Source organism: Muntiacus reevesi, chromosome 22 (genome assembly GCF_963930625.1).
Source record: "Muntiacus reevesi chromosome 22, mMunRee1.1, whole genome shotgun sequence".
NCBI classification, from domain to species: Eukaryota; Metazoa; Chordata; class Mammalia; order Artiodactyla; family Cervidae; genus Muntiacus; species Muntiacus reevesi.
In genome coordinates, this window is record NC_089270.1 from 12,881,139 (window position 1) to 12,896,382 (window position 15,244).

General features: G+C 39.3%; 1 protein-coding gene across 6 annotated transcripts in view; it reads left to right on the top strand.

The window, feature by feature from the left end:
- Positions 1-15,244, top strand: part of STK32B (serine/threonine kinase 32B) — a 372,649-nt gene that overhangs the window by 205,402 nt on the left and 152,003 nt on the right. The gene's annotated exons all lie outside the window — the stretch shown is intronic.

The following is a 15,244-nucleotide window of genomic DNA, read 5'->3' on the forward strand; positions in this document are numbered from 1 at the left end:
AACTGTGAGTGAGGAAGATCTGAAAGATTCCCAGCAAGTCATGGGTAGTAAATAGTTTTTCAGTATGGCTGAGTCAGTGGGTGCAATGCCATTGCTATTCTCTTAAATTCAGTTAAGTCTTTAATTTTTAAAATTGAATAAGAGTAAAAGTATTTATTATAGACTGTGACCTTGATTTCTTCCCCCTTCCCATTTTCCCTAGAATTCTCAGCTCAACACCAAATTATATTCTTACATGGAGGATTGTGTGTGACTCAGCCTCATTATCTAGGTACAGAAGGACTCGTGTATCATTAAAATGGTTAATAGCAGTTCCCCTGGGAGAGGATGGGAAGGTGAGAGCTTCTTCATATCTGAGGAAAGGAAACAAAATCTCAAGGAGATTAAATGACTTGCCCAAGGTCACACAGTGAATAAGTCACACAGCTGGGACATAAATCAAGTTTATTCAGATATTCTGGTTATGTATTTCTCAAAGCCAAATATGGAGAAAACAAATTACACCAGAATGTGGGGGAAGGAAACCAAAAAATGGTTCTGCTTATGATTGTAAATGGCAACCCACTCGAAAGAGATACTGTTCGTACCAGTTTTTCTCAGGCAAAGACAACATTTGTATGCTTCATCCATTTCTATGCTCCATCATCTCTGGAAGGAAATGTGGCAGCCCCCAAACAGTTTGCAGCTCCGTCATTTCCCTTTCGGGGCCCGAGAGTGAGGAGGATGGCTGTGGGGTTGCAGGAATGGCTTGCCAGCAGAGCTTAGGGTGTGCTGTCAGGAGGATGTCTTGGATGAGGTGCAGGACAGCAGGAGGTTTAGGACCATTCCATCCTGGCTGCCAGCAGCCTGTGGACTGAATACCTTCTGCAGATGCCAGGAAGAGTGAGCCAATTTCTCTGATGTTTGTCGTTCATCTTTCTCGAGGGAGGGACGTAAAGAAAATTTCACTTTGATGTTTCCTGTGTGTTTGCGTGCAGTTTCCCCACTCCACTCCACTCCTTGCCCCTGATGTACACGATTCTAGCTGATCTGGCCCCTGTCTCCCCCTTCTCTCTCTTACTGCCTGTCTGGTCCTCATTCTACACTGCAGTGTGCTGAGGTCACTCCCACTCAGGACTTTTGTACCTGCGGATCTCTCTGCCTGTGTTGCCTTTCCCCATGACTATTGCATGGTCAGCTCCTCAGAGATGCATTCCCTGACCAATATCTGTAAGGCTGTTTTCCCACTCTCTTCCCGTCCCTAGTGGTCACTCTCATTTGCCTAACACTAGCTAAAATTGTCTCATTTATTTATTTATTTATTTATTTTTTAAATTTCAGATTTTTTTTCCTTTTTTTCATGTATTTTTATTAGTTGTAGGCTAATTACTTCACAACATTGCAGTGGGTTTTGTCATACATTGACATGAATCAGCCATGGAGTTACGTGTATTCCCCATTCCGATTCCCCCTCCCACCTCCCTCTCCACCGGATTCCTCTGGGTCTTTCATTTATGTATTTACTTTTTGCTTCATGTTAGTTTACTATCATCCCCCACTAGACTGTAAACTTAGGAGCACAGAGGTCTTTCTATCCTATTCACTATGCATTCCTGGCACCCTGAGCATTCTGTAAGTATTAATTTCATCAGCCTTTCTTTTGGAAAATCTACTCTGTATCACAATGTAGGCTCAGGGCTTCTGCTTCTTACCAAGATGGAATAAGAGAGACCAGATTTATCCTCCTACTTGAAACAACCAAAAAAAAAAAAAAGGAAAATTTATATGAAACATACAAGGACATTAAAAGTTATTATAAATGTATTCCATAAGTTAAAAAAGTTAAGTGGAGACATAGAAGATATAAAAAAGACCTAAATCAAACTTCTAGAGTTTAAAACTAAATGTGTTGAAGATATGCTGGATAGGATTAATAACAGATTAGACACTGCAAGAGAGAAGTTTAGTGAACTTGAAGACATACCAATAGAGGGAATACTCCCCACTTTATTCTTTGAATTCAACGTTACCCTGTTATGAAAACCAGACAAAGACATTATAAGAAAAGAAACCTTCAAACCAATATCCCTCAATAATATTGATGCAAAATATATTCAAAAAATTTTAAAAAATCAAATCTAATAATACATAAAGAGGATATCAATTTCTGAGTGAAATTTATCTCAGGAATTCAAGATTGGTTTAACATTTGAAAAATAATAGAATTAAGTATATAAGCATGCTAAAAATAAAAAGAAACATATGATCATTCCTATTAGTGCAGAAACAGCATTTGGCGAAATCAAACATCCATTTCTGCTAAAAACTTTTAACAAACCTAGAATAGAAGGGAACTTCCTCAACCCAATAAAGGGCATCTATAGAATACCTTAGATATCATTGTACTTAATGGAGAAAATTTAATGCTTTTCCCCTAAGATCTGAAACAAGATGAGAATATCCACTCTCACTACTTCCATTAAACATTATATTGGAGATTTTAGCCAGTGCAATAAAGAAGGAAAAAGAAATAGAAAGCACTTAGATTGGAAAGGATGAATACAACCCTCTTTATTTGCAACTTGCATGATGGTGTTGTTTATATAGAAAATTTGATAAAATTGACATAAAAATATTATAACAAGAGAACTTAGTACTGAGTTCCAGATAAGATCAATATATTAAAAGTTATTGAATTTCTCAGTGCTAGGAATAAACATTTAGAAATTGAATTTTTTAAATTACTATTTATAATAACATAAAAATGTGAAATAAGGATGAATCTTAATAAACCTATATAGGACTTATACATTGAATACTATAAAACATTTCTGAAAGATGATTTAAATAAATGATGAGATATACCTTGCTCATGGGTCTTAAAATTCAATATTACCATGGTATAAGTTCTCCCCAAATTGATCCTTAGATCCAATACGACCTCAGTCAAAATCTCAGCAAGCTTTCATATAGAAATTAAAAAACTTGTTCTAAAATACATGTGGAAATGGAATAGCCAAAACAATTTTTAAAACTAAGACGTTATAAGAAAAGAAACCTACAAAGCAATATCTACTTAGAATAGACGGGAACTTCCTTCTACTAAGAATGTAGTTACAAAACTAATCCAAGACTTATAAATATACAATAATCAAGACAGTGTTCTATTGGTATCAACATAGACAGAGGGATGGAACAAAATAGAAAGTCCAAGGATAGAGCCACAAATATATGGTCAATTGATTTTTGACAATGCTTTTGTCCTATAAGAGCAGGCCCTTTCTAATGTGGGGACAGGGATGGAGCAGCAGACTGTATTCAGATAAACCAAGTAAACCAATGATATAATATTATCTAATGATGTAGTTCCAACTTGCTGCTGCTGCTATTTACTTGCTGAATCATGTCTAATTCTTTGCAACCCCATGGATTCTAGCCCACCAGGCTCCCCTGTCCATGGGATTGTCCATGGCAAGAATATTGGAGTGGGTTGCTGGTTCCTTCTCCAGGGTGTCTTCCTGACCCAGAGATTGAACATGTGAACCTGTGTCTTCGGCATTATCAGGCAGATTCTTTACCACTAAGCTACTAGGGAAGCCCCAGACCCTGGTCTGGCAGCAGTGGGATTCAGCCATGATTCCAAGAGTCTGACTTCTTGTTATTATTGTTCTATTTAAAACTGCTGCTAATTCATTTCAATACAAATATCTTCTTATGGTTCATCTATGGTTGGTCTCTGGCCCAGCCTGTGAGGGGAGTAAGTCTTCTCAGAGGAGGTGCACTTTTGCCAGGATTGCTTTACCCCTTTTTCTTTCCTCTGAACCCCCATGAATCCTTTGCTTGCTGTCTCATGTCCACCCTTTACATCGTAGATCTGATGTTGTCTCCATGACTACCATCACTGTATCCCCATCAGTTTCTGCAGCACCTGGTATTCAGTGGGTGCTTTGAAAATATTGGATGGGTGGATGGAGGGATGATCGGGGCTTTAGGGCTGAGTTGAGAAATTCTGGGAGGGCCCCCTGTGGGAAGAATCACCATTGAGTCAGTCACCCTGAGTATGACTGTTGCCCAGGTCTCTGGTGGGGGTGGGGAGAAAGATAGGCTCAAAGAAAAGGCAGGGCCCAAATCTGAGAACTCAAGGAGAGCCTCATGAGGAAATTTTAGCATTTTTAAACAGAGCCAGCTTTTCAGCCATGCATGTCACCCCAACTCTTCCAGGTGCCCCAACACATCACTTCTATCATCTGTTGTAAATGCCCCCAAGCATCTCTTTTCACCTAAGAACCAAGGGAAAACATGGTCAGTCTGCATTTTGAAGGAATTTTTATCAAGTTTTGATGCTTTTACAGGCTTCTTAGAATGCACATGCTACTTTGGGGAGTTCAGCTAGGGGCCCTCTCTTAATATGCCATCCTTGCCATCCAAAGATTCCATTCCAAGTTCTTCCCCTGGGCTGCTACTTGAAGACAGAGAATTTGATGTTTTCAGAGCCTCTGATGTCAAACCTTGAAGGAATTCACTGAAAGGACAGTTGTACATCATGTCGCAGCTTCTTGTCTGAGAGGAAAACCAAAGGACTTAAAACACAAGGAGATTCTTTTTGCTTCATGTATTATTTTAATGGAGCAGTGATTACATCTGTGGGCTTCCCCGGTGGCTCAGAAGATAAAGAATCTGCCTGCATTGTGGGAGACCTGGGTTTGATCCCTGGGTCGGGAAGATGCCCTGGAGAAGGAAATGGCAACCCACTCCAGAATTCTTGCCTGGAGAGTCCCGTGGACCAAGGAGCCTGGTGGGTTATAGTCCATGGGGTCACAAAGAGTCGGATGCAACTGTTAAAAAATATTGCATCTAGTTTTCAAACTGCTTCCACATGCATCTTCTCATGTGTTTCTTATACCAACTCATGATTTGCTTTTATTCTTACAATAATCATATTACAAAGAAAGAAAATGTGGCTCAGTGACTTGAAATACTTGCCCAGAGAGACACAGCTGGCAAATGGAACTATATAGTCTCCCCCCCCTGCTCTGTCCAAGTGCCTAGCTCTGGTGTTTTTCTGCAGCACCAAATTGCCTCACAGTGAGAACAGGAGCCTGTGGGATTTTCCAATTTCCTCATTGACTGACTCATATAGAGGACACTCTATAAATACTTGTTTAATTGCCATTCATTTGGACTAGCTCCCACTGTATATGAGTGCCAGACTTTCGAACTGACATGGATTGCTCCAAATGATCTTTTATCTCACTGAGTTTGTTCTCTCCAACTCCAAGTCCTTATCATAAACATGGAGCATGTGAAAGCCAAACAGGTTTGTTTGCTTTTGTTCTTGTTAATTGTTTTTTTAAAGATCGAATATAGCAAGCATGTTCAATTTTGCATGGTAGGATGATTGTGTTGTAGGTGGCAGAGTGCAGAGAGAATCAATGCTCATTCTAAGACTGACTTGAATATGCTGACTTCATTTGAATCATTATTTGTGCCGGTGTGTATCTATTAATTCTCAGGACAGGGTGGTGAAGGAACTATTAGAGAACAGGTCATTTCTGGAACATGAAAGCTGTCTAGAGTATTTTTTTTTACTCAGCCAATTCATTCTTTTTTTTTTTTAATTGCCTTAGATCATTACAATCAGCTGCAATTTTACTGGGGTGCTTGTGGGTCAGCTAACACCGATATCAAGAAATTGAAACCCGAGCCTTCGTTTGCTTATGAGTGCCTTCTCAGATCCATTGTCTCCATTTGTAACAAGTGGATGAATCTATTTTCATCTGCTTACCTGCCTGTTATGTGAAAATTAATGGGAGGTGTTTTGATCACTCAAAAAGAAAAAAGATATAAAGAGCTGCACCTCATAGTTTATGCCTCTGTAGCTCACTCACATGTGGTCCTTTAAGTGTTCATATGACCAACATTTTCAGGAGCCTTTAAATCGTATTTTTCCTTTCATATTTGAAAAGGATACACAGATTTTTTTTTAAATTGTATAAAAATTGTATGTATTGAGAACCTGCAATCTGGATCTTTTAAACATTTTTTGACCATCAATAAAATATTCCTGGTTATACTAAGCCTTACCTGTCACTCAGCAGGTATTCTTTAATTGTTTGTGCAATGAATTAATGAGTGAGTGACCCAGGAACTGTTTCTAATACTTGATATGACTCTCTGCTGCATATCCATCTTTAGGATGCCCTATATGAGAGTGACTGATCAAGAAGCCTCACTTTGCCATCCACATTGATGCTGGTCAGTGGCTAGGTGAATGGGATGACTGGTAAAGGGTCCCAGGGGTGGTGAGAGACAAAAAAAAAAAATAAGCTGTTATTCAAGATGACATGGTGGTTTCTACTTATAGCAAAGCAGTGCTCTAATACAGGACATGAAAAGCCTCTCAATAAAAACACCAAGAAACACGGGACAAGACATATTTTTAAAAATTATTTTAAGTACATAATTTGACTTGAAAGAAAGGAAAACCTTCATGTGCCAGCAGATGGCCACTGAAAACTGGAACATGAAGGATGTGCGCTGACACCTTAGCTGCCCAGAAGCAGGTGAGGGCGCTGACCTCTGGGCGCTTACACTGGGACTTAGGGTTCAGCACCCCCAGGGGTAGAAGATTAGACCTTGGGCAAATGTAAGATGGAGAGCATGAACTGAGACCATCACATAAACTGAGAACCTTCTGAAGGTTGTGCCTTCATTGAAAAGTCAACCAGGAAAAAAATAATGTCCAGCAGTGAAGGATACCAGAAGAAAGTCTCTGATGGGCTCTGGAAAGAAAAAAAAATTATTTCACGTGTGAACTTGATACCTCAAGTGTACACCTCACAAGTACTGGGGCTTAAATGTACATTACCCTATATTGTTACTGAGAAGTACTGCTATGTAATAAATACCATTGTATACATTTTAAATTATGCTAAACCAAACACCACATTTTAAATATGTGCATAATGGTATTAAACCTATAAAATAGTTAAGGATAAATTTTTTTTAAAAGAATGAAGTTCTATCTGGGAAATAGAGGACAATGTAATTGAAGGGAGATCTGCAAGTACTTAGGTGCTATTGGTCAGATTCTGGTTTTTTTTTTTTTAATTTAATTTTTTATTCTGGTGAAATGCACATATAAAATTTTCCATCATAACCATTTTAAAATGTACAGTTCAGTGGTATGAAGGACATTCATTCTGTTGTGCAGTCATCACCCCTGTCTATCTCCAGAACTCTTTTCATTCTGCAAAAATCTATACCCATTGTCATAAGTCCCCAGTTTCCCCTTCCTCATCCCTGGACCCACCATTCTTCTTTCTGTCTCGGTGATTTTGACTACTCTAAGAAGATCATAAAAGTGGAATCATACAATATTTGACTTTTGATGACTGGTTTATTTCACTTCACATGCTTCACATGTGAAGCATGATGTCTTCAAGGTTTATCCATGTTGTAGAGTAAGCAGAATTTCCTTCCTTTTTAAGGCTAACAAGATGGTTTTTCCAGTGGTCATGTATGGATGTGAGAGTTGGACTGTGAAGAAAGCTGAGTGCCGAAAAATTGATGCTTTTGAACTGTGGTGTTGGAGAAGACTCTTAAGAGTCCCTTGGACTGCAGGGAGATCCAACCAGTCCATCCTGAAGGAGATAGGTCCTGGGTGTTCATTGGAGGGACTGATGCTGAAGCTGAAGCTCCAGTACTTTGGCCACCTGATGTGAAGAGTTGACTCATTGGAAAAGACCCTGATGCTTGGAGGGATTGGGGGCAGGAGGAGAAGGGGATGACAGAGGATGAGATGGTTGGATGGCATCACCGACTCAATGGGCATGAGTTTGAGTGAACTCCGGGAGTTGGTGATGGACAGGGAGGTTTGGCGTGCTGCGATTCATGGGGGCAAAGAGTCGGACACAACTGAGCGACTGAACTGACTAACTAACTAACTAACAAGGTGGTATTTCATTTCCTGTCACTTTGCTATTTGTTTTCTATATACCTTAGAGCTTTTTACACCTCATTTCCTTCATTATTGTCTTTTTTTGTGTTTAGCTAATTTTCTGTAGTGAAATGTTCAATCTCCTATCTCATTTCTTTTGTGTGCATTCTGTATCTATTTTGTTTGTGTTTACCATGGAGTTAAATTTAACATCCTAAGATTATAGCACTAATTTGGATTTACCCTAATTTAACTTAAGTAACACACACAGACTCCACTTCTTTACACATCCATCCCCACTCCTTTTCATGCTTGACGTCCCAGAATCACACCTTTATACACTGTGTATCTGGGCTTCTCTGGCAGCTCAGCAGTAAAGAATCTGCCTGCCAATGCAGGAGACATGGGTTCGATCCCTGGGTTGGGAAGATCCCCTGAAGAAGGAAATGGCAGCCCACTCCAGCATTCTTGTCTGGGAAATCCTATGGACAGAGGAGCCTGGTGGGCTACAGTCCATGGGGTCACCAAAGAGTCAGACATGATTTACCAACTAAACAACACCACCACCACATTATGTATCTAAAAACATGAACTAGTATTTTTTTTAAAAATATACTAGTGACTTAAATTATGTAGAAAATGAAGCATGGAGTTACAAACTAAAGTTATAATAATACTTTTAGACTAATAATTGCTTTTTAAAAAGTATTAATCTCTGAAACAGTGTAGAAAATGAAAAGTGGGATTACAAACTGTTGTTACAACCAGACTAGCTTTTACATTTGCCCTGTTATTTATCTTCATTGAGACCTTTATTTCTTCCTATGGCTTCAAATTATCTAGTGTCCTTTTGTGTTAACCTGTAGGACTGCCCTTAGAATTTCTTAGAAGGCAGGTCTAGAGGTGATGAAATTCCTCAGCTTTATTTATCTGGGGGAGCCTTATTTTCTCCCTTCCATTTGAAGGACTTTTTGTTGGATATAAGATTCTTGCTTGAGAGTTGTTTTGTTGTTTTTTTAGAATTTTGAATATATCAGCCCCCTGACTTCCAATCTCTGAATTTTTTGATGAGAAATCTGCAGATAATCTTATTGTGGTTCCCTTATATTTTATTGTGAGCTGAAACTCCAGTGCTTTGGCCACCTGATGCAAAGAGCTGACTCATTTGAGAAGACCCTGGTGCTGGGAAAGATTGAGGGCAGGAGGAGAAGGGGATGACAGAGGACGAGATGGTTGGATGGCATCACCGACTCAATGGACATGAGTTTGGGTAAACTCCGGGAGTTGGTGATGGACAGGGAGGCCTGGCGTGCTGCGGTTCACAGGGTCGTAAAGAGTTGGTCATGACTGAGCGACTGAACTGAACTATATTATATGGCAGGTTGCCTCTCTCTTACTGCTTTGAAGACTGTCTTTGGTTTTCCTCTTTTTATAATGTGTCTCAGTGGGGGTCCCTTTAAGTTCGTTCTATTGGACTTCATTGAGCTTCTTGGATGTCTGTATTCATGTGCTTCCTCATATTTGGGAAGTTTCAGCCGTTATATCTCCAAATAGTCTCTCTGCCTCTTTTTCTTTTCCTTCTAGGACTCCTATGATGTGTGTGTTGGCCCACTTGACGGTATCTCAGAGGACCCCTCATACTCTGTTTTTTTTCCAATCCCTTTCCTTTCCCTTCTTCAGCCTCAGTAATTTCCATTGGCCTATCTTCAACATTGTTGATTCATTCTTCTACTGGTTGAAATCTACCTTTGAATCCCTACAGTGATTTTTCATTTTAGTTATTATAATTTTTAGTTCCAGAATTTCTTTTCAGTTTCTTTTTTAGGTTTTCTAGCTCTTTTTTGATATTTCCATTTTGTTTGTATATCATTTCCTTGAATTTTCTCCACAGTGTCCTTTAGTTCTAGTCCTTTGAGCATCTTTAAGGCCATTATTTCAAAGTGTTTGTCTACTAAACCTGCTATAAGATCTTGTCACAGGGACAGTTTCTAGTTTATTTTTTCCCTTTGAATGGGCCATACTTTCTGACTTCCTTGTATGTCTTATGACATTTTTTTCAAAACTTTGACGTTTTAATCTAATAATTTGGTAACTCGGGAATCAGATTCTTCCCTTCCTCAGGCTCTTTTCTGTTTTTTATTGTTGTGTGTTGTCCCTGAGTCAGGGATCCGCCCGAGGTATAAACTTTAGATCTTATTTTTTTCTTTTCCTGAGACGGTGCTTTTCCCTGTGCATGCATGGTGAATTTCTGATTTTCCCCGTATATGTGGTTTTAAATGTACTAGTCTTCAATATCTGGCTCCCAAAAGAGGAAAATGAAAGTGGGGTGAAATGGGTGCAAGCCCTTTAAGTCTGCTGACAGTCACTTGGGCCAGTGGGGGAGGGGTTCACAGCAATAAGGGGAGGTACAGCAACATGCTCTCCCCACCTCTTTGTTTTCGCTACTGTGGTCAGAAGCAACAGTTAGCGATCAGGTCACAGATCTCCAATATTTGAAGGTCAGGGTCCTTTTCGCCCACCCTGCCTTCTGCAAGTTGTGTGCCGGCTGCTCCTGGAACACCAGAACAGCTCCCTGCGCTGGGCCTGGGGGTGACAGATGGGTATCTGCTGCTTCACCAAGTGCTGAAATTAACCATCAATAACTTCAATCCAAGCCTTTCCTTGAAAGTTGCCAGCCTTCGTCAGACTCCAGAGTTCCAAAATAATTGCATCAGACATTCTGCCAGTGCAGTTGTTGTTAAGGTGGGAATAGGTTCCTGGTGTTTCTCCACCATCTTTTCAGAATCAGCTTCTGTTTAATTTGGGTAGTAGCTATAGAGTTTATTGAATTATTATTTACAAACCACAGGTACATGTGTTTTATGTGTATATATTATATATATATGTATATAATTATTGTGAATTTGTATATAAAATATATATTGTATTATATTTAAAATTACAAAGAATATATGTATATATATATATGTGACAAAAATTGAACCAGATTAACATAAATAAAATTTAATTCTAAAAACTAGGTTAAAAAAACACTAGGTAACAATAACATAAAGGATATAGAAAAAGAGGTGATCATAGTAAAATATACTACTACTATGTTTTTTAAAAGGAAAGTAGAAATATTGTTTAATTCAATACCTTGCTAAGTAAGGTGATGTAGATGTTAAAATTTAAATGTAAGCACTAAAAGTTCAGAACTAGCCAAGAGGGGAATTAAAGAAACTGAATCAATGAACTTTAAGAGAAAAGTATGGTAGATAGAAAGCGCTGCACATAGAGATAGCAGTAATATCAGTCACTATAATGGGGATAAACATGCTGTTCTCCCTAAACAATAGTCAAACTCTCAGTTTGAATGTTTTAAAAATCTATGCATGGCCTATTTACAAGAGTGCAGCAAAAAACATGAGGATAGATAGTGAAAAACTGTATATAATGAGATGTAAAAAGATAGATCAGGAAAAGAATATAGGTCAAAACTGACATCACAGCAAAAATTTTTTTCAGGTTAATGAGAATAAACTACAAAATGATAAGAAAAATTCACATCTCTGAAGTTGTATGCTGATACAAAATTGAAAAATATATGAAGCAAAACTTGCTGTAATCATTAGGAAATATAACAAGTCAAATATTTGACGGGAGACTTTCACCTGTCTCATGTGGAGATAGATCAAAGGGACAGAAAATAAGATACGATTAACAAATTTAAGCGGCTGCATGGAAACAGATCCCTGCAGGAAACAAAGTGGACAGTCAGAACACTGGTTGAGAAGGTATTGTCAGCATATATACATGTCAGAAGTTTCATCTCCAATATGTAAACAGCTCCTATAAATAACTAGGGCTTCTCAGAATCAGGTAAAGGATCTGCCTGCAATGCAGGAGAGCCAGATTTGATCCCTGGGTCGGGAAGACCCCTTGGAGAAGGGAATGGTTACCCACTCCAGTATTCTTGCCTGGAGAATTCCATGGACAGAGGAGTCTGGAAGGCTATAGTCCATGGGGTTGCAGAGAGTTGGACAAGACTGAGCAACTAACACACACACACATACACACATACACACACACACGACTAATTAGAGAATCAAACAGCTTCATAGATAAATGGATGATGAATAACAACAGGATGCACAGAAGAGAAGTCTCAAGTGGCAAATGAATCTGTGAATAGATAGCAGACTCACTGGGGTTCAATTGTGTCCACTCAAAATAAATGTGTTGAAACCAAACCCAAACCCCCAGTGCCTCAGAATCTGAGTGTGTTTGAAGACAGGTGGGTCTTTGAAGAAGTAATCAAGGGTAAACTCGGTCATTAATGAGAATCCTAATCCATCTGGCTGGTCTCCTTATAAGAGGAAGAAATGTGGACACAGACACACCCAGAGGGACCATCATGTGAGGACACGGGGAGAAGGCAGCCTTCAGCAAACCCAAGGGAGAGGCCCCAGGTCGACACTTTGGCGTCGGGCTTTCAACCCTGCCAAACTGTGAGAGAGGAAACTGCTGTCTTTTAAGCTCCTCACCCCACTCCACCCCTGTCTATGGTATTTTGTTATGGCATCCCTGCAAACTAATGCACTCATAATCAAAACTCTTGGTGCAAATATTTTGGTGCATGTATCTTTGTATATGCAGGTGAATGTCTTTGCTGGATATCTGCAGAAGAAAGAAATTGTTGGATAACCAGGCATGTTTTTGTTCAGCTTGAGTTGTTACTTAGTCGCTAAGTCATGTCCAAGTCTTTGTGACCCCATGGACTGTAGCTTCCCAGGCTCCTCTATCCATTGGGATTACCCAGGCAAGAATACTGCAGTGAGTTGCCATCTCCTTCTAAAGGGGATCTTCCCAAACCAGGGGTCGTTTCCCTCATTTCCTGCATTGGCAGCCACCAGGGAAGCCGTGTTCAACCTAAGTTTAGTTCAGTTCAGTCACTCAGTCATGTCCAACGCTTTGCAACCCCATGGACTGCAGCACGCCAGGCTTCTCTGTCCATCACCAACTCCTGGAGCTTACTCAAACTCATGTCCATTGAGTCCGTGGTTCCATTCAACCGTCTCATCCTCTGTCATCCCCTTCTGCTCCTGCCTTCAATCTTTCCTAGCATCAGGGTCTTTCCCAATAAGTCAGTTCCTCGCAACAGGTGGCCAAAGTATTGGAGTTTCAGCTTCAGCATCAGTCCTTCCAATGAATATTGAGGAGTGATTTCTTTTAGGATGGACTGGTTGGATCTCCTTGTAGTCCAATGGACTCTCCAGAGTCTTCTCCAACACCACAGGTCAAAAGCATCAATTCTTTGGTGCTCAGCTTTCTTTATAGTCCAGCTCTCACATCCGTACATGACTACTGGAAAAAGCATAGCTTTGACTAAATGGATCTTTGTTGGCAAAGTAATGTCTCTGTTTTTTAGTATGCTGTCTAGGTTTGTCATAGCTTTTCTTCCAAGGAGCAAGCATCTTTTAATTTCATGGCTGCAGTCACTATCTGCATTGATTTTGGAGCCCCCCAAAATAAAGTCTGTCACTGTCTCCATTGTTTCTCCTATTTGGCATGAAGTGATAGGACCAGATGCCATGATCTTAGTCTTCTGAATGTTGAGTTTAATACTTAAACTTGGCTCTAAGCCAACTTTTTCACTCTCCTCTTTCACTTTCATCAAGAGTTTCTTTAGTTTCTCTTCTCTTTCTGCCATTAGGGTGGTGTCATCTGCATATCTGAGGTTATTGATATTTCTCCCAGCAATCTTGATTCCAGCTTGTGCTTCATCCAACCTGGCATTTTGGATGATGTACTTTGCATATAAGTTAAATTAGCAGGTTGGCAATATGCAGCCTTGATGTATTCCTTTCCCGAGTTGGAACCAGTCTGTTGTTCCATGTCCAATTCTAACTGTTGCTTCTTGACCTGCATACAGATTTCTCAGGAGGCAGGTCAGGTGTTCTGATATTCCCATCTCTTGAAGAATTTTCCACAGTTTGTTGTGATCCACACAGTCAAAGGCTTTGGTGTAGTCAATAAAGCAGAAGTATATGTTTTTCTGGAACTCTTGCTTTTTCTATGATCCTATGGATGTTGGCAATTTGATCTCTGGTTCCTCTGCCTCTTCTAAATCCAACTTGAACATCTGGAAGTTCATGGTTCACGTACTGTTGAAGCCTGGCTTGGAGGATTTTGAGCATTACTTTGCTAGCATAGCTACTCAACCTGAGTAGATACCACTAAATAGTTTTCTGAAGTATTTGGCCAATTTGGATTACAGTCAGCAGAGTGTGAATGGCAGGGCTGATACAGAGCCAGCTACTTGTGCTATTGTCCCTAGTTCTTATTTTAGCCGTTTTGTTGTGTGTGATGAGAAACCACATTTTCATTTTGATCTGCACGTCTCTAATGAGGCTGAACACTTATCCCTCCTTTGTTCAAGCAACTCTTCAAATCTCTTGCCCTTTTTTCTTTCACTGTAAATGGATGAACTTAAGCTAATTTTATTCACTTTTGAATAGGTATTTTCATATCATAATTTGTTATTGCTGATCAATTGCTAACTGACTGCGACCCCATGGACTGCAGCACACCAGACTCCTCTGTCCTCCACTATCTCCCAGAGTTTGCTTATATTTATGTCAGTGATACTAACTAACCATCATGCAAAAGGATACATAGTGAAAATTCCTTCTTCTAGTCCTAAAACCAGGCCATCAAGTGATCCTGCCCAGATCATAGTTGTCAATCTTATAATTCCAGAGATCTTTTATGTATGCATAAATAACCCATATATTATTTTTTTAAGTCCTTCCACTTTTTACCCAAATGGCTTAGTATACTGAACATTGTTGTGTACATTGCTTTTTTTGATAACAATTTCATTGAGATATAAATTCACATGCTATAAAATTTGCACATGCACAGTTTTAAATGCACAATTCAGTAGTTTTAAATATATTCACAAGTTGCATAACCATCACCACTATCTAATTTTAGAACATTTCTGTCATCCCTAAAAAACACTTAATATCTATTAGCCATCAGTCTTTACTCCCTGTACTCTTCTCCCATATGTTTTTTTTTTCCTAGAAATTTCACTGTTTTGTATCATACATTAAGATTTACAGTCCTTCTGAAATTTTTAGGTGTGTATGATATGCGGTCTGTCAGAATTCATTTTTCTCCTCATAGACACACAATTGATGCAGAACCATTTACTGAAAAACCTCCCATTTGCCACTGGTTAATATTCCCCTCCTCCTTTTAAAAAATAAATCAAGTGTATGACTTCAAATAAGGCAAACTTTCTAGGTGCTTGTTTGGGCTTAGTGGAATAGGTGTAAG